Below are 25,668 nucleotides of genomic sequence, written 5' to 3' on the forward strand. Positions count from 1 at the left end.
ATATATGCATTGCGCCACTTTGTGACCCTTTGCGCTATATTATGCCTGCACCAGGCATAATGTATGCAAAGGGGGCATTACCCCATTGGGGGGCCCAAAAAATGGCGCAAGGAAATCTAAGAGATTTCCTTGCACCATTTTGTTCGCCACTTTTAACGCTTGCTTAGAGTAGGCATTGAAAGGAGGCTTCAATTACTTACAATGGGCCTCTGGGTGCTTTGCAGGACTAGCATAAAAAACTCAGACGCTAGTCCCCTAACTACCGTCATGGTGTGCCGTATTTTAAATAGGCACCATAATGTGTTTAGTAAATATTTTGGATATTTCGTTGCTAGATGTTTTGTGATTTTAAAACTTGTTTGTGCTTTTGCTAAATAGTAAACACAATCTTCCATAGGGAAAATGTTTAATGCACTTAGTAAATGTATAGACATCCCGTCTATTAGTTGCTAGTCATTTGGTGAACCTGAACTTTTTCGTGCTTTTGCTATATATTTAATATCTAATTTGCAGGACCTGCTATTTTTTCGTATTACTGTTCACTTTCTTGATGGTTGCTGATTGTGTTTACATAGTGTGTAAGGGTACATGTGTACGTTTCCTCTTTGAACAGTGCGAAAATTTCCGATCTCTAGTTACTGCTGTTTGTATGCTGTCACAATTTCCCGTGGTATACCTATTTATTTTCAATGGAGTGACTAATGATGAAGTAGGTTCTGCTTACAGATCTCTTAAATCAATATGCTGGCCATGCTTTCGTGAATGGAAACACATGATCAGAGTCCCCCATGCACCACCTCAAGTTAAGCATTCCACCCAGAATTAAACAAACACAACACAAATAATATGTACATTCAGACTCGTGTTGCAAAAATAAATTGGGCAGGGCACGACGTGAGTAAATTAATATAAGAATTTACTACCTTTCCTTGGTCTACCTCAAGTGACATAAATTATACTTGATATTATTGCAGTATCTTCGTGAAATACCAACAAAGAACAACTTGTTTTGAACATCAAATGCATCATCTCAAAGTCAAAACCGGCAGCTGCAAGACTTAGCAGTGAAAGAGTGAAAACCATGAACACAAATAAATGTTCACTGTAAGTATGCTTCTTTCAGTTTCAGGCATAATTTTTTTTTTGTGACAACACTTTGTTACACGAGAAATGCAGCAAATCGCATAGTTGTGGTTACCAAAAAAAAAAGTTTGCTGAGTTCATGGTAGTTTTTTTCTTGTGTAGCCTTTATGAGTGCAATCTTTATTATGCCTTCATACCAGAGTCATTGAGTGTCCAGTCACTGCAGCTTCATTTACCATCAGGCAGCTCCTGAGATGCGGTGGCCGCATTCACAGTCAGTGAATCAAGAATGCGTCATCAGTCATACGTCAGGCTGCAGCTGGGGAGAGAAGCCTCCTTATGAGGGCAGGTTGTGTATTTTTGCTAATTCGGTTAATTGCTCTGCATGCTTAAGTGCCTGTGCCCCGTATAAGTGTCCCTGTGGCCAACCCCATGCTTCCATGATCAATGGCAGCATGGAGTTGACTGTCTGATGGACGTTGGCCAATAGTGGGAGGCCACAGGCTCCTCCTAGCCAAACTTATGCAGGTAATGAACCAGACATGGGTGGGCAAGTCAGTGCTAATGGTCTTAGCCCTGTGAGCTTCTCTTCATGGAGAACCTACTCCTCCAGATACCCCAGCCTCATTAGATGGTCAAGCCCATACTGTGCACAACCTTTGCCCTGTACCAAATCTGTCGCAGGTAGCTGACCTCCCATGGGCAACGAACCAGGTATGTGTAGGAAAGTACTGACTACATAGAGTATTTGCTCTATGCAGAACCCATCTACAGAGAGCCCACTGTCTCTAGACACCCAAGACCCCTTAGGTGAAGATCACACTACGTACAGTATTCACCCTGTACTGAACACTTTGAAGATAGCTTCCTCCTGTGTACAATCAAGTACACATGAGTGGGAAAGTACCTGAAGGATACAGTCTTCACTACTACTGTCTACTTCTAATGGAAAGGAAACTCCCTGCAGATACTCAAGGCCTCTCAGGAGAGTATGCACCTACTACTGAAACCTTTGCCCTGTAACAAAGCTTTTACAGGTAGTTGAACTCTTGTGTACTATCAATAAGACACAAATCTGCAAGTCTCTCTGCTTATGGTCCTTGCCCTGTTCACAACCATTCATGGAAAACTCACTTCTTTCAAACATTCAAGACAAATCAGGAGTCCAAGCATGTTGCTAAAGCCTACACTCAATGGCAGTAAAGAAACTATAGAGAATTTGATCTAACTATACCTTAGGTCTGGATGATGTGATTAGTGATTTCATCAATGATGCCATCAGTGAAGTCACTGAACGTGTAATGACTGAAGGCGTATGTGAGGTCATAAGCAGTGCATGGTGAGCGCAAGTTAAAGTTAGCTCAGTAAAGTGTAAATGTGAATTTCATTTAATTTTGTTCTGTTTTGAAACATTACTTTTTATATTATTACAAAGCCTAATTATATTGTGACTTTAACTTTGTTTTTGTGAAAGTAACATCTAATATATATAAAATAAGATGTAAAACTGAATATGTTAAAATGTTCTTCAAATGTGAATGAATTTAAACTTGAATGCTAAAGAATGGGTTGTTATTCTTAGCTTGGTTTGTGGGACAAATACAAGTATAACAAAGAGAATGTAACATTGACAATAGCTAGCCTCATTTGAAGAACTGGTATACACACACACAGTTGCGGTTTGTGGCTGTTAAAGGGGGCGAGGTGGCGTGCAAGGGGTGGGGAATGGTGGAAGGGGAAAAATATGAATACATTTTTTTTTTAAACTTACCTGAGCCCCGTGCTCTGTCTTCTGCCGCTCCTCCGTCTCTGCTGCCTTCTGCTGCAGGCACAGGCTCCCAGCCTGCCCTTCGTCAATCCTGACAGTGCTTAGAGCAGCGTTAGGATTGTCTGGGAGCGCCCTGCCAGGGCGCTCCCATGCAGACTGGGAGCCTGTGCAGGCTCTCTCCAGCGCAGCAACACGAGCCCTTGGCACATGTGTGTTTGGCCAGCCTGAGACGGCTGGCCAAACACACAAGCGCTCTGAGAGGAGTGCTCTCTGCACTCCCCTTAAATGCTTGTCACCCCCGTGGCCCCACCCCTTTTCAAGAAAAAGATAATACACACAGCTTTTTATCTTTTTCTCGAAAATGTTTTGCAGCTGCTACTGCTGGCGGAGGGCACCGCTCCTCCACCCTAATGGAGGAGCCGCCCCTCCACACACTCAGAGCTTAAGCATTAGGAGCAAAAAAACTAAGTGATATGCTAGTGTCTCGCATATTACTTTATCTTTTAGAAATAAAGGCATGTTTTGAAAAGCTCCAACATTGCCATTAAAATTAAAATTTCAGCACCAAAAAATCACATTTTATGTTGTTTTCATAATAAAAATATGTTTCCACTGTCTCAAGATTTTCAGAATTCCTAGGTTTGTTTTAGGGTGTATTTAAACTGGCATCTTCTCTGAGCAGCCCTGACTTCTTGATGTCCTTTCCATTCCTCTACCATTGTTTACTTTCTTTCTCGTGAACTATTCTTAGATGTATGTACAGGGGCCCGTTCCACTTCTCTAAAAAAAGAAATCTACAAGATTTTCTGGGTCTATTTTGAAGCCCTCAACCCTTTCACCTAGAAAAGGGAGATTCTCTTCACCAATTTTCTATCTCCGATATACTTTTTTTAGATAAGTATAAACGTAGGGGGCCTCATGTTCTGATATAACTTCTTTAGGTACATTTGAAATCATTCCAACTTGGGTACCAGTAGTGTGATTTTCAAATTCACTTGGTACAAGTGTGATAGGGCACTTTTCCTGCTTGCGTACACATAATATCCATATTCCATACTGTTCTCTCTTTTGATGAAATTCAGCGAGGTGGTCTTTAACTACTCTGTTGGCATTCGGTCCCTCAGTGAGGGCTTGCACTCAGTCTCCATTTACTTTTACATCTTTATGATAAGAATGTTCGTCCTGTTTCTTTGTGCAGAATCTTCCCACTATCACAACAATGCAGCCCAATGGCAATAGGATGTAAAAGAAACCTAACATTTTTCTTTCTGCTCCATTACACTACTTCTATGCCATTGGTCAAGTCTAATTTGAGCTGCAGTGTTAATTACGTGTGTGCTTGAATGAATAGATTATCAGCAAGCTATTTTGATGTTACTTCAACCATGATGACATCTACAAGTGTGTTACCAGTTTGCAACCACCTTTCAACTAAATCTTTTAATTTGAAATATTAAGTTCTTGTAATCCCCCAGTGCCCATATCTATGTCTTATATTTTATTGAATAACTTTCAGCATGCAAGCTAAGTCTCCCCTATATGGATTTATTTACTTCCTAGTACGAGTCCGGTTGGGTTGGCTGCATGTAATGCCATGTGCAAATGGACAGCAATGGGGCAACATAATTACTTTACCTTTCAAGCTGCTACTTTTTTGAAGTTTGAAAAAAATGGGTCTGGGTGAAATCGTACAATTATTTATTGTGCATTTTCATGAAATTCAAGGCAAAGTTTGTAAAAGTATGCTTTTGTGGCCAAATTTGATTTCCCGGAATCTCATGTCACTTTTTCCAACAAGCATACAACTTGAATAAATAGCCCCACATGATATTAGTTTAAACTATTTTGAGTAGCAGGGGAGGACTAAAGCAATACTAAGGAGGAGAGAAGACGTTGAAGCAACATGGGACAGTGCACGGGGACTCACAAGCAACACAGGGAGGACAGTGGGTCAGATGCAACACAGAAAATCCCATGGGCGACAAAGATGGGCGTGGGGAGAAAAACACTGGGACATGCAGCAGCCCGACGTGGGAGAAAAGTACACAAGGGGGACGGCTCAAAACACATACACTCTCTGTGAGTGCCTACACAAAAAGACAAAAGTAGTTCCCTACATCGAACACAGACACCAGACAAACACACACATGATAGAGGAGCAATGACCCATGGGAGGGACAAACACAAGGTTGAAAAGCTGGCACTCAAATAAGAAGCAGGGAAATGAGAATGACAAGGAAAGCTATTCAATTGTAAGTAATGGCCACTCTCCGAGCCCCTGGATGTTTATGGTAAGGCACAATATGTCTCACAGTAGACAGTACATGCACTATCTAGTAGGCACAACCTAAAACTGGGGACTCAATTTCAGGATCCAACCATATGATTGATATATATATATATATATATATATATATATATATATGCATGCATGCATGCAGCCGGGTTGGAGAAATGGCACAGAGTCCCTGTGCCTGAGCAAGCGTCAGACCAGCCTGATCAGGCCAATCCTGGTGCTGCTCATATGCTTGGTATAGCATGAGAGCTGCGTCTGGATTGGGAACCTGTGCGATTGGGCCCAGTGACTGCTGGGAGGACGAGGAGCACTGAGGCAGCCAGCACCAGCCATGGATCTGCAGATACTTTTTTTTTTACTTCCCCTCTCCCAGACTTCACCTACCTTACCCCCAACCCTCCACTTTTGATTGCCAGCAGTCGCCACTGCCTGCCGAGGAAAGAGAAACAGCACACTGGCAAATTTAAAGTATTCAACTAAGGGTAAGGCTGAGTTCAAATGAGAATCAGAAATGGATGCACATTACGGTATTACTAATCCTCTGCAATCAAATGATTATCCTTAAAATGTATGTACATTCAGTAAGTAAGATTACATTGATTATCATTCAACTTAGTATGACTTCTCAGCAAAGTGACCACCTGCTACAATTCTTTTTAGAGTGAAATGCAGATTTAATGAAATTTAGACACACACTGAGTATATGAATCATATGTAAATGCATATAAATGATATATGGAAGGTGGAATCTAAAGTTACTCCGCTCCCTTATCACCACACAGTTCAACTTGGTAACTTCAGCTGAATCCAGAGTTTTACCTTGAATCTTCTAACTGGAATGAAGCAAGTAGCTAGCAGAGCTTGTAATGAGAGACTTACAATCTTAAGCATGAGTGATTTGGCAGGCGGAGCACCTTAGATGCTGTGTTTTGAAACATAGGGATAATTTAATGCCTATAACGATACGCGTATATCTTGTCTATGACGTTTCTCAACATGGATGAAACCTATTTCATTAACCTATTTCATTGTGAAGAAACTATAAATCTACGTTGGAAATACTGACAACGACTTTCTCAAACATAAGTGAGGATTCTGAAAGCATCTGACAATCTACTCATGTGTTTACATTCTTTTATTTGGCCGAAGCGAGATTCTTTCTCTGGCTAAGGTTTTGAAGTACTTCTGCACTTAAAATTTCCACAGTACACCTTTTGATGGAGTCCACTGCCATATAATTTCTCTGTGACCCAGAAGTTGTACATCTGTAACTAGTGTGATGATGTCCACTTCATCCCAAAATGGTGACATGTTCAGAGTGAAACTAACTGACACAAGGGTAGGAAGTTTCAGCAGACTAGCTAAAAGGCATTGACGTCCACTAATGTGCCGTGTGTAGGAAGCATTCACACAGGTATTTTGAAGCATACATATAAAGTATACATCTCTCTAATAAGTCCTATATCTGATTTGATGCTCAGTGCCAACTTTAATTAGTAATATGTATTAAAAAGCATAGTTATTTGCATAGCCTGGTAAAAATAAAGTAGGCAGAAAATAAGATTGCATGACACTACCCCTCATGGCGAGGGGGAATGTCACTGATAGACTCGGGACTGGGCACTTCGATTTCAAGCCCTGAAATGCCCAGGATTTGAGTGTTAATCTGTGACACTTTGTCATAGAGTGGCTTGAGTCAGCAACTCTCACTGACTCCATCTCACTTTGTCAATAAATCAGTCAATCATAGCATTTGTAAATCAAAGCACTATCACCCTAAGGGTATCTGGGCACTGAGGGTGCTGTGTCTCCATCGAAAAGCCACGTCCTGAGTCTCCTTCAGCAGTTCACTAGGGAGGGAGTTGTTTGGAGGTGGAGGGGCAGGCTGTTCCAGGACTTGGCTGCTGTATAGGAGAAGGAGTGTCCTCCTCTGTAGCTGTGATGGATGCAGGGTGTGTGTGAGGTTTAGCGAGGTGCAGCGTAGTTGTCTTGCTGGGACATAGAAGCTCAGTTGATGATTGATGTAGAATTGCCCTAGGTTGTGGAAATCCTAGTAAGTGAGGATTTGGCATTGGTATCTCTTCTGGACGGGGAGCCAGTGGAGGTTCCTGAGATGTAGGTTGATCCTTGAGCACTTGGGGAAGTTCAGAATGAGTCTGGCTGTGGTGTTCTGTAGAGTCTGGAGTATTTTAAGTAGCTAGGAGGACACTCCAGCGTAGAGAGCATTGCCATAGTCGAGGCAGCTGGTTACCAGGGTGTGTATGATTGTCTTTCTGGTGTCAGTAGGGATCCATTTGAAGATTTGGCGGAGCATACAGAGGATGCAGAAGAAGGAGGAAGTGGCTGAGTTTACTTGTTGATTCATGGCTAGTTGGTAGTCGAGGATGATGCAGAGGTTTCATGCGTGGCCCCAGTTCTGCTGGCCATCAGCTGTGGTCCCATACACAGGTGTTCTTTCCGAAGATCAGGACTTCTGATTTGTTGGTGTTTAGTTTGAGGCAGCTGTTTTTCATCCATGTTGCTATGTTGGCCATGGCATTGTGGAAGTTCGCTTTAGCATAGTGGGGGTCTTCAGTGAGTGAGAGGATTAGTTGAGTTACATCAGCGTAGGAGACTATGTGGAGTCTACAAGGGGGGCTCATGTAAATGTTGAACAGGGTTGGGCTGAGGGAGGATCCTTGAGGTACGCCGCAGGTGATGTTCTTGGGTGTAGAAGTGAAGGGAGGAAGGCGGATGCTCTGCGTTCAGCCTGAGAGGAAAGAGGCGACCCACTTAAGGGCATTTTGTTGAATATCTATGTTATGGAGTCTGTTGAGGATAGTGTGGTGGGAGAATTTATTGAACGCTGTGGAGAGGTTCAGGTGGATCAGGGCTGCTGACTCTTCTTTGTCGAGGAGGGTCCTGATGTCATCTGTGGCACAATCAGTGCAGTCTCCATGCTGTGGTCAGCCCAGGATCCTGATTGTGAGGTATTGAGAAGGGGGTTTTGTTCCAGGTAGTTGGTGAGTTGTTGGTTGATGGCTTTCTCAAGCACTTTGGCAGGGAAGGGGAACAGGGAGATTGGTCTGTAGTTTTTGAGGTCGCTGGGGTCGACAGAGGGTTTCTTTAGGAGGGGTCTGACCTCTGTGTGCTTCCATTCATCCGAAATGGTTGCAGTGGAGATGGAGGTGTTGAGGATGTGGGTTAGTTCTATGCTAATAGAGTTGGCTCTGATGTTGAAAAGCCATGGGGGCAGGGGTTGTGGGTGCCCTGGAGTGGATGGATGACATGATGGCTGGGACCAGGAGGTTATTGTGTGGCTGGTGTTCACTGCTTGAGAGATGTTGTCTAGGCTGGAGGTGGAGGGTTGGGGTCGCAATTGTTGTATATGGTGGTGATCTTGCTGTGGAAGTAGTCTAATAGGGTATAGCAGAGTCCCTGGGATGGGTGGATGGTGGTCTCTGTGTCTATAGGGTTAGAGAATTCCTTGATGATTCTGAAGAGTTCTTTCATGTGCTTGGCTGCAGTGTCGATGTGGGCAGTGATTGCTGCTGTTCTTGTTGACATGATGTGGGGATGGTAGTTGTTGAGAGCTGCCTTGTAGGCGGCTGTGAAGGAGGAGTTCTTAATCATGCTCCATTGTTTTTTTGAGTCAGTGGCAGTCGCATTTTGGGGTTTCTGAGCTGTGGAGTGTACCATCTTGCATGCTAGGAGATGTTGTTGGTTTTCGCTGGTTTCAGCGGAACGACTCTGTCAGCGGATTTGGTGATCCATGTGGTGATGTTTTGGACAACCTAGTTGAGGTCGAGGTCTGCCGTGGGCTAAGGGTGTGCGGTTCCTAGGAGGTGTAACCATAGGGTCTCAATTACTTTGCCCCAGCTTCAGTGGGGGTGCTGAGGTGCTTGGTGGTGGTGTGCTGGGAATTGGGAATGGTAAAGTGGGCAATGACGTGGTCGGTCCAGGTGAGTTCAGTCATGTGAATGAAATTGATTCTGTCACTAGAAGTGAAGATGGCATCCAGTGTGCGTCTGCTTTTTTGTGTAGGTTTGGTGACCAGTTGGGTGAGGCTGATCCTGCTGATGTTCTCTATGAGGGAAGTGGAGTTGATGTCAGTAAGATGGAAATTGAGATCACTAAGTAAGATGTAGAGAAGGGAGTCGATGGTGAGGGGGGCGATGAGGTCGGTGATGGCATTGCAGAAGGCTGGGTGTGGTCCGGGGGGTCTGCATGCAAGGGTGTCTTGCATCGTACATAGTGTTGCCATTCGACTGGAGTCAGAGGTTGAGGTGATCCATGAGGGGCGTTGGATATTTGTCAATGATGCTGCATTAGATAGTTTCCTTGAAGATGATGGGGGGTTAGTGTACGCAGGTGGACTCCCATTGCAGGAGAAACAGCAGTGTAAGCATGTGAAGGGTCCTTTGGTTGAGCATGGGGAGGCTCTGAAGCAGCTTTTGATAGGGTGTTACACATTGAGGGCCTGGAGCTCCTTGGTGGTGTAGCAGTGGGGGGTGGGAGGACCAGGGTAATTAGCTACAGGAGGTGGCAATCCTAACCCTCCTGGAACCTCGGAGGCTTCTCTTCCACCACCAGAGATCACCATTGTAGCTGGTAAGCTTTTTATTTTAATGTTTGGGGTGTGCATGATTGTGTATATGTATGAATGAGTGTGTATTTTTGCATGCATGCTGTGATTGGGTTTCTCCGTCTGTATGTGCTAGGGAATGATGGGTGTCTGTGCACGCTTGTGAATGCATGGGTGTGAGTGAGTGTGCATGTAGATGGGCGAGTGTATGTGTGTGTGTGTCTGTCCCGCCTGCACCTCCCTCCTCGAATTGGCTATCTGCATACCTGCAGTGCTCAAGGCACTCGGACAGGCATTTATCTGTAGAAGGTATTTTACCAATTACTGCCCTGGATCCTACTGTTACATGGACTCCTGTCTGCAAGCTGCTATTAATGGTATTGACCCAATTCCAGACATTAGTGTGGATGTGAATAAAGCTGTATTGAAGTGGTATGATCCTTGTACCACTCTTCAGTGATTCTACTTCAAAATCCGACATAATTACAAAGATCTCACTAGGGTGCTACAATATATGTTCTTCCAGTTGGCTAAAACGGTTAGACTTATCAAATTACCAGATACGTTGTGTGAATGGAATGGGGAAAAAGAACGAGGCAAGTAATGAACAACTGACATGGATATAGAGGAAACTGCAGATAATGTTTCTACAAATCAAGTATTTTTAATGTGAGCGATGACACAGTGGCATTTCCTCCATTTGTCGAAAAGTCACAATTTTTCCAAACTTAGGTTTTCCTTTTGCAAATCGCTGTCATCGGGTACATAGTCCAATAGGTTCAACTGAACAAATTCAAGGCTTCATGACATGTACTGCACCGATGTGGTAAATATTTGGCCAACAGAGTAAGGTGCAAACATTTTAGGAACTTTGCTCCTTGTGAAACCTCCTTCTTGGTGCATCACACACAACTGTGAACATTTCTCTCAGCTCACATCTGATATTACAGGACTACTGTTTTTCTCCACAGAGTTATATTATCTTGGTTGTTCCTTCTAACACTTATATTACCGTATCAGCCCAGGTCCTGATATTCAATGACATCATTACAATTGTTCACTTTCCCTTTCCTTCACACAACTACTTAATCATAAACGTCAGGACAACCATCAAGAGTATCTGTTCTCCTTCGAGGATTTCGTGAGATTTTACCATGGGGTGTAATATTGTATTCAATCTCTAGAACATAATATAAGTATCTCTTACTCCTGATTAGCATCAATATCAACTCCCTCCCTGTAACACAATCCGAGCATATCTGTAACTCTCACAGATCACATGGGTCATCCTCCACCCTCCCTACAAACATACACCCACTAGTTTTCAATGTTTCACATACATCGACAGTGCTGAAATGCCTCACAAGAGTCACACATGCGCTATACAAATACAAAGTAACTGTAGTAAATCCTAGTGAAGCTTCAGGGGCAAAAGAGATGTAACCAACCACAACGCTTATTATTAAACCGGGGATCCAGAGAAGAGACACCAGCTTCAGTCCTCTATAATCAGATCTTCAATAATTCTTCTGGAACCCAGCATTCACATATTATCATTTTAACACAGAACTCTAAGCAAGGGTCCAACATTAAGACTAGACCGCTGACCCTGTTTCACCAGTAACATAACCCGTTATAACATAACTGCAAACAATGATGGTTTCAAAGTATGCCTGTTCGTACTGCAGAAAAATTCAGCATCTCTTTAATAGCTTATTAGCTAAAATGCAGTAAAATGACTTGTGTCTTACTATGTAGGAACCCCCCCCTAAACAATCAAACACATGCTGTTCTCCAGTGAGGAGTAGCATTGCAGATATCAAGCTTGATATCCAGAAATTATTTCTGTGTAGTATACAACATAAACAAAGACAATCAGCTGCTCAGACTGCCCATCTTCCTCATCAAGCTGGTTAACAGTTGTATAAGTTGTATTCTCTAGCACTCAGGACCAGTTCTAGAGCAAGACTTAGCAGCAACTTAGAACATCATCAGTATGTGGCGTTGAGTTTACCTTGCACTACAGGCAAACAGGTTGCATACAGACACAGGTGGAGTAAACTCTAACGTAACTTACAGCATCAAAAAGTCTTTCACTGTGCATGCTGTCATTCATTCGACCAACTCCACTTTCAGAAAGAACAGCATTATAGTTCCTATCCACATTGTCACGTGACTGTTTCTGCATGTATTTTGTGCAATATGTTCTCGGGAAGTGATATTTCCCCAATCAGTCACATGTGAAACTATGATACCGTTGTAATTATTTCTCTATTAACAAACATTTTACATGTTTTACAATTGCAGATTTGCCTATCTACCCATGTCAGTGCAATTGCTCTATCTTTTGCCAGTTGTGAATACAATAGCAAAATTTCAAGTTCTAACATTCTTGTGCACATTTTAGCACTCCTTTCCTAAATGGAGGACTACTCTTCATGGTAATGTAATCCACGACATGCTGGGGACTGTTTGGTAAAAATAAATCCAGTAATATTTAGGTTCCACCTGTAGACAGCGTTTGCCCTGTTCGCAGGGGGAATCTTTTTATAGACTAAAAGCGGAAAGGGAGCTATAACTTGCCCATAACCTACCATTGGTTGACTTGCATGTCACTTTCATTTCCTTGCTTGTTATTGGTCTGTGGCTCCCTGATTCCTTCTGGGCTTTGAGTTTCTGCCCCTGCAGTGGAGCATGTGGAGCATGGACCAACTACATTTACTTGCATGTGGCCATTGTCCTTCCCCTGGGCACACACTACCTGAGGTATTTATTTTTTGCATTTAGACATGCACATTCTAAGAGTTCATATGTCTGCAGGCTGTCCACCATCCTCCTGTTGTCCATGTTTTCCTGACCCTCCACCTTCCACCATTTGTGGTCTTGGCAAAACCCCTCTCCCTTCAGCCCAGCTCATGTTGTTTGCTCCCCCCTCTATTCATTTTCTTTGTGCTCACCTACCCTTCTGCCTCCATTCCTCGTCTTTCACGAAAAACATTGAAAACGCCTATACTGTAGACCTTGCACAAGGAATTCCTATTGACTTTGCCAATGCTTGTTACTACTTGCCTTATGCGGGAAATAACTATTCAACTACAAGGAATATTCCCTGAAGGAATGCTACCACTTAGTTTGATGATGTACCACATCCCTTGAGGGGACATGTAAGTAGGGTCCCCTATTTCTATTCAGAATACCCCCAGTAATTTTCTGTAAAGCCGTGCAATGGGTCAGGCAAGATTGATATGGGCATCGAAATGTATATTTTCATGAAGGCCTCATACTCGCATTACCAGCTTGGTCATTGAGTCACAAGACCATATCTGCTCCATGAAGAATCATGTGGTGCGCAGAATCACGATAACACATGCTTGGCCTCTTTGTCAAGAACTGTAAATGTTGGTGTTGTGGTTCATCTTTAATGCATGAGTCTATGTTTTGTAATTAAATATTTTGCATATGCAATGGGATGCAAGCTGGGGGACATTACTTGAGTGAGCAGGGAGAGAACACATGTGGAGGACCACACCATACCAAGCATGGAGCTGGAAAGTATGCCATGGACGTGTGAATATTTTTGTGAATTTTAAATTTCATGCATTATTAACAACATAGAGAACATGGATTTATTTACAAATGTACATGCACACACTGACATGATTCTACTGAACCTAAAACAAATGTCCTATGACATATAGAAATGTATGTTCCTGGCTGTTGTTAACTAGGACTCAATATAGGTCTAGAGACAACTTGTTCAATATGGATGTTCAACATGTTCACTGTTCATCATTTTTGCAGCACATGGTTAAGCAGAGTTCTGTTTGTTTATTTTCATTAATGTTGTTGCTGATCTCAATGAAAGTTTTCCATCACTTACACAGAAATGTTGCATTTGCCCAGGCCATCCTAGTAGCGCACTGTACCCCATTAATTCAAAATAGTTCACTTTTGTTCATGAAACTAGCTTGTCCAGCCATCTCCAGATGACAGCAGACAGTGTGTAGAATCAATATTCATGCAGTGATATAGTGCTTAGATGTTCAGGCAACATGATGTTTCCTAAAACTGTAGTCTGACTTGGAAGAAAATGTAATTATTTTACTTACAGCACAATGGTTCTGCAGAACTAATGATTTTCTATGCAAGAGATTTTTATATAAGTCCTTGATTTTGAGGTGGGCCAGATAACTTTCTAATGCTACTTTCGATGCTGCCCAATTTCCAAATGACTTTGCTGCTCAATTGAGATCTAGAATTACCCTGACTTGCACAATCTTCTGTAATCTCCTACTTTAAGAGCATTCATGGCATTGACTTTGTGCATTTGCATTTTGGATCTCTGTATTGCACTGTTTGAATCTTTGCAACACATCTTTTAAAATGTCTGTTTCACTTTAGAAATGAATTATTGAGTCTGTCCTTACTTATCTGGCTATATTTTTGATATTTTATGGGGTGCCTTATCTTTGGGCTACACATTGCCTCATGAAATTGAGGTTAACACAGACTTGGAGTCATAGACCTGTGGGCATTGAGGAAATATTTCAAGCCTTGCAATTTTGGAGGTTCCCCCGCAGTCACAGAAGCATACATAAAAATATTGTGTTAGTGAGCTTGTGCTTTATGCACAAGAATGATCATACCTTCTTGTTCATGTGAGGCATACATCAGGGTCAGATTCACTACAGATGATCAATACAGACACCGAAGGAGAAACAACAGAGAACGAGGAGGTGTGTCTACAAGACTCATGAGTAGCTTTAAAGGACAAGTGAGTAGTTTTGAGGACGCAGAGCACTGGACGCTGCGTCAGCCAAAAGGAAATGGCAAGTCGGCATCTAGAGCAGTTCACTTGTGTACAGCTGGTTTTATAGGATTGAATAACTCTGGACGATTGGTGGACGGGGTTTGGGGTGAGTCTCTCATTAATTTCTATGGGGAGAGTTTTTTTAGGTAGAAAACAATTAGAACAATGAAGCTGGTATTAGAATTTAATTAGAGTTCCAGACAAAGAAACATATTCTCGTGCTGCACGAATGGTGCACAATACAGCCACCTGTTGCCAGAATCCCAGTGTCAATCTAACGTGGTGATATGCATCACATGTGTCTGATCCTGGTCCGGAGCAAACATACAAGGTTAGGATATGCATGTACATAACAGTGCAAATGAGCATATGCATTCCTGTGCTTCAAGAGTTTTGTCTGAGAGCATTTACTTGACAGTTCTGAAAAGCTATTACTGATGACAGTCAATTGGACTGTTCTCTTTTCTGGAAGCATCGTGTCACTCACGCACACCTACCAACATATAGAGCTGCCACACATGATGATGGCTGATGTTGATGGGAATACTGGGTGTCTGTAAGGGACCCAAACATGGGTTAATCTTATCTCTCTGATTTTTCATTTTATATCATGGGCCATCCTATTTCCTGACTCCTTTCCTTGCTCCCACAAGATAACCAAAATGATCTGTGTCCCTATACTACTGTAGAGTTGCCACCATGAGACCACCAAAATGATCTGAGCCCCCTACAACTGTCGCATGCTTCATCATTGGACACTCTGTTCTAAGAATAACATTTACTGATGTCCAGGGTCAGGTTCAGGTGTCTATCTTTGATTCCTGTATGGTCCCAGCTACCGAAGTGCTTGCCTGATAGGCATGACCAGGGTACTAAACCAATGGAGGATGTACTGGCCATGCTAAAGCTTATGATTTTCCCAGAAACTCGGCTCTATAACAGAGGTTGGGCTGGGAACATAAAGTGTTTGTTTGTTTTCTTAGCTCTGGGTCAGGGTAGTTGTATGGCCAGTCCAGTTTTGCTGGTGAAATAGACACAGAACAGTTGAACTGGAATGGAAAGTAGTAACCTTTCCAGGTTGTAGAATTTGTTAAAAATTGAAAAGGAGACTGAAATCCATCCATTGAGTTATAGGTATGTTTGGAATCCATAAATCATTGATGATCTAGGTAGAAAAATCTTTAAGCAGCCAAGTTTATTCAACATGTACTATACCCTCAGAGCCACAAAGGTCGGCCTCAAACCTGTCTGAGGGCTTCCTCTCTTTCGCTGCCTTGCGCTCTCGCTTCAGCTTTGTTATTTTTTCATAATGCACTCGTGTAGGCCAATAATGCTTTAGTGAAAAAAAAAAAACAATTACTGCAAAAAATCTAAGGAAAAAGAAACTGAATTAATGAGGGCAACTAAGTCACCTGGACTCATTGACGCTGGAGTTTGTTACCACAGGTTTTTATCCTAATGCTTGCTACTCAATTTATGACAAATCAGAAGTGGTTCTGCGGCTCATTGTGTGTCCACGGCCAACTGAACGTGCACACAGAGCTCATTTCAGGTTTAAATACCATCTTAATTATAGGCAGTGAAAATAATGACTGACTAAAATAGTTGTAATGGGAATATCAGTGAAGGTTGCTTGATAACCAGCCTACCCCAAGAGCTCAGTCGGAAGGAGGACAGTTCTGAGCATAGAAGTGCATTGTACGGAAATAGACCAACATGCTAGTCGCTCAGTCTCTTTGAGTCCAACAATACACAGGTCAGAAGCGATATATTACCCCACAAATCAGCAATGCTACCTAAAGGGCCTCTTTCATAGGTACCAGTGCCAGGCGCAGCATGAGTGATTTGTATTACTTCTACCTGAATGGGATGTCAAATAACAGAGAGGCCATTTGTTTACTAAGGTTCACTGGTCGGTCTATTGGGGCAAAAGAGACAAGCAATATTATTGAGTCAGATGCACAGAAATTAAGGGTCTTGGTAGGGCACAATGGCAATACTTAATCCTCGGGTTGGATTCCCTGCAAATGTGAAAGAGTTAGTTTGGGAATCTACCAGAGAGAACTGGAGCAGAAGGTGTTTTGAAGAAGGATGAGCAATCCGGCCTCCACTGGAAACCTCGAATTGACAATGTACCCAAGGGGGCATGCTTTGGAGCTTTTGGGGATGCCTAGAAGGACGTGGTGAGTATACTATCGGAGTGGAAGCATCGTGGGCAGCAAAGATTGTAACTTTAGTAAAAGCACGAGGAAAGAAAAGAGACAGGTGAGGTAGTTGATACTGCTGAGGAAAATTGAAAGGGCACAGTTTCGGGGCATGTGAGTTTTGCTAAGGCAATAAATAAAATATTAGCGAAAATGGGGCAAAGAATAAAATGAAGCAACTCCGTCATGGAGAAAAGGAGGCAATAAAGGAGGAAAAGAAAGTTGATGGGGAAATTGAGGGAAGAGGAATCAGTAAGCCAAAGCAAAGTGAGAGGCAAAATGAGGAGTTTCAGTGTGGAATAAAAAAGAATGAGAAAAAGGAAGGAAATTAGCATTTATTGTTGAGGGCTATTAAGGTTTACAAGGTTTATAAGGAAACAGCCAAGAGAAGGGAAAGGAAAATAAATCTGATTCCACAAGAGTCCGCAAGAGGGAGAGACATGGAGGCAGTGGCTCGGATAGTAGAGGGACTAATAAGAACGTAAGAAGCAGGAAGAAAGTAAAGAAAGGAGGGAGAGGAAAGGACAGATTGAAAAGCCGAAAGTGATGGGAAGGATGAAAAAGTAATAAAGTAGACCATGACCTTGGGGGATTGGAGAAGGCCACCAGGAGATTAGGACAGGAATGGACGAGGGCAGCAAATGAGGTATTGGACTTTAACTTGCCACTTAGATACTGGTGCAGGCCACCAGCAATGGAGCATAATGGTAGAAAAAGGGATAAAGTTTCACTTCTTTCACGGGATTCGAGGATGAAAGTACGTAAAGGGGAACTATTTCACTCTACATGCATTGTCCCCCATGGAACGGGGAAAAACGCACTTCACAGTTTGGGGATGTATTGGTGGACTAAAGAAGAATTTCACTAAGCAACTATTGAAACATCAGAACCTTTTTTTAACAGGAGCACAGGTTTGGTTATGATTCAAACTTTGTGAGAAAGGTGCTTAGATAAGTATGGGAAGGAAATTAATGGCCATATGTACGAACACATTTTCCCATTGACACAGAATGGGAAAAACCCTTTGGTACATCTGGCCCTAAGACACTAATAAAGCAAGGGGGTCAGGCAGCACCAGGAAAGGATTCCTGTGATAGGCTGGACTAGGATTGACCAAACGAACACCCACGTTTTCTCTCTCTCTTTCTCCAGTCTTTCTCTCTCTTTCTCTTTTCTCCTCCTCAGATGGTGCACGTCTAGTGGGCTATGTTTATAAACGTGCTAATCAGTTGCATCATAGTGATGCATCAAAAGAGAATGGTCAGGAGACTCAAAGATGCACGGGAGAAAAAATGCAAGTCTGGAACTGGGCAAGAGGCTAAAATTGCCATGACGTGGCAAAATTATAGAGAGAAAAAGCATGCCAAGTCCAACACTAGTGAGCTAGCTCGACATGGCATTGCAGAGGTCTGGAGAACATAAAAGAAGTTGCATTTCTATTGCACGATTTCAGGGAAGGGTGCTCCATCTCTTATCAAGGCAATATGTAGTCCTAGATTGTGATTCATTTTAAACAGCCTCACAGAATTCTGAAATCTTGCCAGAAAATTATGAGACGAAGTGGAGTTAGGGACTGAATGCTTGACCTTTTGGGGTGTAGCCTTTACAACACGTTATATTTTCATTGTTGGGCTTGGTATAGAAAATGGGTCCAGGTTAATACAGAATTGTACAATATTTATCACATCTAAACCATTACTGTGTGCTTGGAATATTGAGGGCTGTTCAATGCCCTACCTCATTTGATGGGGCCTTGAGGATGAGGCTTCATTGAGAAATCTGATATTTAGCTGTTCCTCCATTGAATTGAACCCGAGGGCCTTTCCAGTTACATCCAGTTTTCCACACTGTCAAGAGAAGATGAATTCTGCTTATTTGACATAGTATCTCAGAACACTGAGGGAGACATAAACCTGCAAACCCTAAGGAAGTGTATCAATACCAGATTCTATCTGGTTCAACGAGTCAGGAATCGCTATGCAATGACTCTGAATAAGAGACTAAAGAAGTGATCCAGAAACTGTGCTCTCAAGTTAACTCTACACAACAGAAATTATCTAATAACGCATTGGATATTATGGAACAATCGTCTTCTAATTTATTATACAAATGCACAATACATAAAAAATGTTGAAGTGTGTTCTCCATTGGTAGTTTCAGTTTCTGTTTATACTTTAAATTGAGTTAGTTTTATTATTTATTATTGTTCTCATTACTATTACTGAATTTGTGAAGAACCCGCTCTGATATTATTGTCCTATCACCTTGAGAAGTAGATGACAGATGAAAAGTAGAACATTAATTGGCCAAGCAAATCGATCAGGACAGTGAAACCTATTTAGCTGTTGTATTGCTTTTTGTTTTATGCTCGATGGCAAACGTGAATGGGCAGGCATCCGTGGGAGTAATCTATGAACAGGATTTCTTTCAAGGATGTCCATCGAGGATGCACGTGCATCCACTGTGGCAGACTTTCATATCATTGTATTTCATTTATAGCAATCCAGTTCAAATATGGCTACTTTGGATGCACACCCATTAATGTGGCTATATTTGATTAGGATTTGTAAAACTGAAACGAAGCTAATAAAAGATGGCCTCCACCCATGCATGCTTATATACAGGCTAATGGGAAGTAGTCAAAATATATTTTTCATCTAAAGTCGCAGATGAGAAAAAATATCAAGGGATTTCTGGGGCAACTGGGCAGTGGTAATGGGAAGCAGGGAGAAAGCAAGTCAGGGAGACCAAAGCGTGGCTCACATGCACGGCAATGCAAGGTCTGACATCAGCAGTGAGAAGGTACATCAACTGGTCAACACAGTGAGACCAAACTACACCTGAATGGAACAAAAAGAAGAGTGGGGAGGAAATCCATTGTATCAGTAGTAGGAACATGGGATAGACAACACAGCCATCCATTCATGACAAAGGGGCTGATCCAAAGTCGCTGTAGGTATGCATAATGTATTAGAAACAATGCATCTGTCCAACAGACAGCTAAAACGTTCTTAACACAGGGAAAAGAGGTTGATCTTGGTAGTGCTCTTTCAGTACATTCTCTTGTCACGATGTTTCTTTATAAGATACCAGTGTTTATGTCAGCAGACAACCTGTCACAGATTTTAACATCATAAAAGTATCAATCAAGAGTGCACATCCCATCTCATGCCTTTTTATATTTAATATGTTTAGTGTGAGAAAATATCACACGTTATTATTATATGTGATTCACTTGAGCTATGTGCTTCAAATGTCAGCTTCACACTAACTTGAAGAAAATGTAAGTGAAAAAGCTGGAAACGTGTCCCTTATTTGTTTATCTCTTGTGGCAAGCGTGGGGTTGATGGGTTGAGTAGTGTATCTTTTTCTATGTTATTATTCTTATATACTTTGGGACCTCAATATGGTTGCAGTTAAAGTACTAATATGTCATTATTGTGTTTTGTAAAGTGTCGAAATGAAGTATACAAAATTATACCACCTGACAGTGATAATTTCATATATTTCAGGCCAAAAGCCAAAGCAAGTGTCCAGAAGAAGAAATTAGTGCCGCTGGAGGCTGTACAATAATAATATAAATCACACAACATGGGACACGTTACTGCCTCATTAAGGAGGGACATCAAATGAATTTCAAATCCTGAGTGAGATGAGGGGAGTGATTATATTTCACCATTTAGATAAGGCATCATAATTTAAGTCTGTAACATTTCAAAATTACTCCTCCCAAATTGTGTCCCATCCTTCCGTTCCATAGATTATGCACTGTCCTTCGCCAATTACAGATTGTATTTTCTGTTCCTCCAGCAATTAGTGTAAATTGTCCGCCCTTCTACACTATAGCTGCCAAAGTACTGAATATGTACTGCCATCTTCAACCTTCACAGTGACGCTGGAGCAGTCAATCTTGGAGACCTCCAAGCAACAATATTGCTGTAAAACACTCGCCAAAAAGCATGTTTATACAAGTTCATTGCACAAGAGATCTACCTCAAGGGAATGGTTTACTGAGGGTCTGACATTGCTTGAAAAGGAGACATTTTTCAGGCAATCATCTAGAACCATTTAGTGAAAAATGTGGCTTTTGTAGAGAGTTCTCTCATTTTAGATTATTACAAATGCTGCCCTACAAATAGTGACTTTCGCGGTAATGGGAGCTGCCTTTTGTCTTCATCTCAAATTTACCTCTACTCATCACATGCTCATTTCATCTCTTTCTCTCCTCATCACTTTTGTCCCCTGCTCACATGTTCACACGGAGCTTCTCTTATTCTCATTGTTGCCTACTCTCTTGGAGAAGTTGTCTTCTCGTCCATTATTGTCTCCTATCAGGCTTAACCCTCTTTAGGCTTCTTGAGCTCAATTGACAAAACTATTTTTTCCCGTGATAATCAGTAGCTTACTCCTGGATACCTAGGGGTAAGTCACACTTGTCTATTCTCATGTATGATATTATTTCCTGATCTCATGCCCACATTGGTTGTCTCGTGTTTCTTATTGTCGGTCCTCATGCTCATCTAGTTTCCCCCTCTTGTTCTTTCCTTTATCTCCTGCTATGCTCAACACTGCTTCGTCCTCTCATTCGCAACTTTGACCATAATAAGGTGATGGTCATTTGCAGTACCTTTATATGGTGCAAGGCTGTCTGTGTTGGCGTTAGGCAGCCAAAATGGTGGCAGAGCAGGGACAAAGGCAGGAATGCACCATATTCTTTTAAGAACAGCACATTCCTGTCCTTTCCATGTCATGCAGTGCAGTGCTATGGCCCTAAGAATGCAGCAAATGTCCTTTAGGTCCTTCCATCACATGTTTAACTCAGTATCCGGAGCCCATCATGATGTTGGTTGGCATATGACGTGCACTTGGGGTATATCATGGCATTAATAGGAATAGAGAAAAATGTCTGGAACACGTCATGGCCATTGAATACCTGGAGCACATCATGGCTTTTTTTTTTATTTAACTTTACGTTTCAGATAACACAATCAAGACAATGAGAATGTCAACATGACAAAACATGGCACAATGACCAGGCAAAATAAGCTGAGAAACTCATTTCCACATCACACAAAAAGTTTTAAAGAAAAATGTCAGGGGTACATATATTCGACAGTGGTTACAAACGCACAATGAGATCGTAACATCTTGCAAATCAGTTATATAGCACCACTTCATGATATGATAGTCAAAAAGTTCAGTACTTCCTGTAGGAGCTAGCACATGACACCAGTGCAGGTGTGAGCTGCCCTTCATTCTGGATCTAATTTTAACAACTAGGATCTCAGTGGATGTCAAATATCTCGAGGACGGGCATTTCAGCATCTGACCCTGACCATTCCTCAAACAGGGACCTGTCCTTCAGCCAATCCTGAAATGTTGGGGCAAGTCTGCTACCCCCAACTCATGGCCACTAGGCATTTTCCCAAAAAGCAAAGCAATGGCAGTAAACTTTCGAAATGTTTGAGGAATCTGTTTAACATATCCCAACAGTACTATTCTGGGAGTAGGTCAATAGGTATAATCCGTCAATTCGAGTGGTGGGGTCATAAGTTGAAACCAAAAAGTGGCCACCGCTGAGCATGTCCATGCTATATGAAAAAAAAATCTGCTCCCATGATTCCACATCAATTTCATTTAGTGTCAACATCATGATAACAGCGTGCAAGATCTACTGGGAAAGGTACACTCTATGTAGATATTTGTAATGAATCAATCGATACTTGCCATTGAGGAATACCTCCTTTGTTTGTTGGCAGCAAAATTGTCATTGTTTGTCTTTTATGTCCTGTCCCAGATCTCCCACCCATGCCTAATTAGCCCTGGAAGACTCTGGGATCAAGCAGTCCAGTGCTGCAGTATACAATTTTGATATGAGATTATATAGCTGTGGGTTAGTAAGTAGGATGGTCAATATTGTCCAATCTTGGGGTTTCTCTGGGAACATACAAAAGAGGCATCCAGCGTCATATGAGAGTTTGCCAAAAGTAAGAACATCTAGCATAGTGGCTGATGAGTGGCTCACATATTCTCAATATGTTTTAAATGTATGTGCTTGAAATATATTTCCCATTGTTGTGGTATGTCTTTTCTTCTTAGACTATATAACCCCATGGGTTCTGTGTAATTATAGCATGTGATAATGTCTGATGATTATTTGTGTGGATTATGGTAAGGATACATTACACAAAGTGGCTAGCCTATTCTAGGCCCAGACAGTGCATTACACTGTATGAATGTCCTGGGTTGGTCTGGGGAGTTTAGTGTAAGGGGCCCCTGGAAGAAAAGTGGGGAACTTTAGGCATCTCTGGGTAACAATAAGGGGAGGTGTCTGCTGTTGTGAAACAACTGGTGGATAAATTGTACTTGTGTCACTAAATTTCAAAGTGGGGGGCTGCAAACCCACCCTTGTGATACGGAAACTGTAAAGTGTGTCAGCCCATCGTGGGTTGCGTGCCTGCCCATGCTAGCTTGATCATGAGAGAGCGTAGTTGGGTGAGAAAAGCTTTGTTTAAAGGCACTGCAATGTTCTGGAATAGATATAGAAGCTTAGGGAGAACTATCATTTTCATTGGAGCATCCCAACCTGCAAGTGATAATGGGAGGGTTATCCATTGTCAGCTGGTCTTTGCAAGATCTCCACATATCGCCCATAGTTTTCCCTGACAATGTTGGGAATATCTGTATTGTAAAAGATACCTAAATATCTAACTGGTACAGTCTGCCATTGTAGTTGATGGGGGTGTCTGTTCTGGTCGTGGTTTCTGTCAAGGGGACCATGATTGCTTTAGACCAGACCAACAACCAAATTCCATTATTTCCTGTATAATAGGATTAAAATTTACAGCTGGGTCCTTCACTACCCGCATCGCAACATCAGCATACACGGATAGTAGTGTGTAACAGAACCCAATGCTTACTCGCCTTCTATGATGAAATTTACGTAAGGTGGATGCCCGGGGCTCCACTGTGAGGGCAAAAAGAAGGGGTGACAGGGGGCAACCCTGTCACATACCACGACCTATCTCAGAAGGCTCTGATAAGCTGTTATTCAAGCATAGCCTAAACAAATCGGCTGTATTTAAAAACTGTACCCATTTCACAAATGCTCTGCCCAGACCCATTCTGGTTAGTACCATGAGCAGAAAAGGTCATTCAACAGTGTTGAATGCCTTAATATTGTCTAAAATGTCACAACAACTGATACATCAGGGTTCAGTTGGTGTGTAAGGGCAAACAGCGAGCAGAGAATGCCCTCCATTGAGCAGCCCTGGGTATGGCCAGATTGGTCCTGACGGATCCATTTGGGTATTAGTGGAAACTGTTTGCCAGTAATTTGGCCACAATTTTGATGTCAACATTAATAGGAGATGGGGTGATATGGTTCACATTTATTCTGAGGTTTGTACAGTTTGAGAAGGTTAATTATGATGGATTCCCTCATTGTCAGGTGCAGAGTGCACAGTTGGAACGCCTCACCATATACATCTTGCAATATGGGTGCCAGGTCCTTAGCACAGGTTTTATAAAACTCTACTGGGAGGCCCTCATTACCAGGTGCTTTTCCATTATTTAGTTGTTTAATAACCTGTGTAATCTCCATAACAGTCGGGTTGGCAGTGGATTGCACGTTCCACCCAGTCTAACTATGCTAAGGTAACCTGCTGCAGATGTCTTCACTTATGTGGGAGTAGCTTGTGTGTGAGACTCATATAGTCCCCAGTAGAAGGCAACAAATTCCCATAATATCTCCTCAGGGTCATACAGTGGGTGCCTGTTAGGAGTGTCTACAGCATGCACATGGTTGGCAGTCCATCTGGGATTGAGCAGCATGGCCAGTGTGTGTGCCCCGTATCTACAGTCCAGCAGGCAAGGGTTCAAAATTATTGCACTTACTGGGCAAAATGGTGCATGTAGGACATCCAATGCACCTCCCTCAGAAGCAATCCATATTTGCCAATGGCCATCATCCTGCATTGTGGAGATTCTTCTCAGGGGGGAGAGGAGACGTGCAGCAGTAGGACACGGTCAAGCCACAAGTGCATGCCCCTCACTGTCCAGGCTCATCCGGCATCTCAGATGGCCTCTGACAGCAATCTGAGGGCCCCAGTCCAGTGCAGCATGGCACGTCACTCCCACAGGCGAGGAGGACACTGATGCCTGCCACACTCAGAGGTGGTGCAGGCCTTGTGTCGGCGGTCTTCTTCCAGCTCCTCCCATCAGGTGCTGTGATGGGCTTTGGGAGCGTCTGCTTCAGCTGGGTTGCTGCTGAACATTTCAATTCCTGTGGCTGGTTGATTTCATACACCAGGCACGGATTATCTACAGGATATTTGCTCCGTCCAGTGGAGCCGAGTTAGAATACTGCTATCTTGGTGCAATTCCAGGGCACTCCATAGCACATTATTGCTTTAAGTGGCATTTCAGGATAACACTGGCATAGCATAGGCATAGAATGACTTATGGGTGAGCCCTGGCATACCCTATAGCTCTAATGCTTGTAAGGCAGAAAACTGAGAAAGAGCATGGCACTGAATGGCAGATGGGGTACGAGGGGCACATCTTGGGGTTGACAGGTAAAGTGGAAATCCCTGGAGTACATCATGGCACTGGTGGAATATGCAAGAAACCTGGGACATCCTAGTGGCACTGAATGATGTGTGTTGGTTAATTGATTTGATGAAGGGAATGACTATTATGATGACAATGGGTGGTGTGTGATGTGGCACTTTAGCATATGAAAGCAATGACTCGCATTGACGCAGGCTGTTACTTATTAAAAATAAAGTAGCATGTGCCAAAATAAATTGAGTGTATATCCCAGAGAAAACTGATGCCATGTCTCTAAAAAAGTATGTTTGTATTTGGTAACAGTTGTACATATTGACTAAAAATGTTAAGTAAATGGGGAAAAAATGTTGATTATGGAAAAAGCATGCTGAT

The sequence above is a fragment of the Pleurodeles waltl genome, chromosome 3_1 (assembly GCF_031143425.1).
Source record: "Pleurodeles waltl isolate 20211129_DDA chromosome 3_1, aPleWal1.hap1.20221129, whole genome shotgun sequence".
NCBI classification, from domain to species: domain Eukaryota; kingdom Metazoa; phylum Chordata; class Amphibia; order Caudata; family Salamandridae; genus Pleurodeles; species Pleurodeles waltl.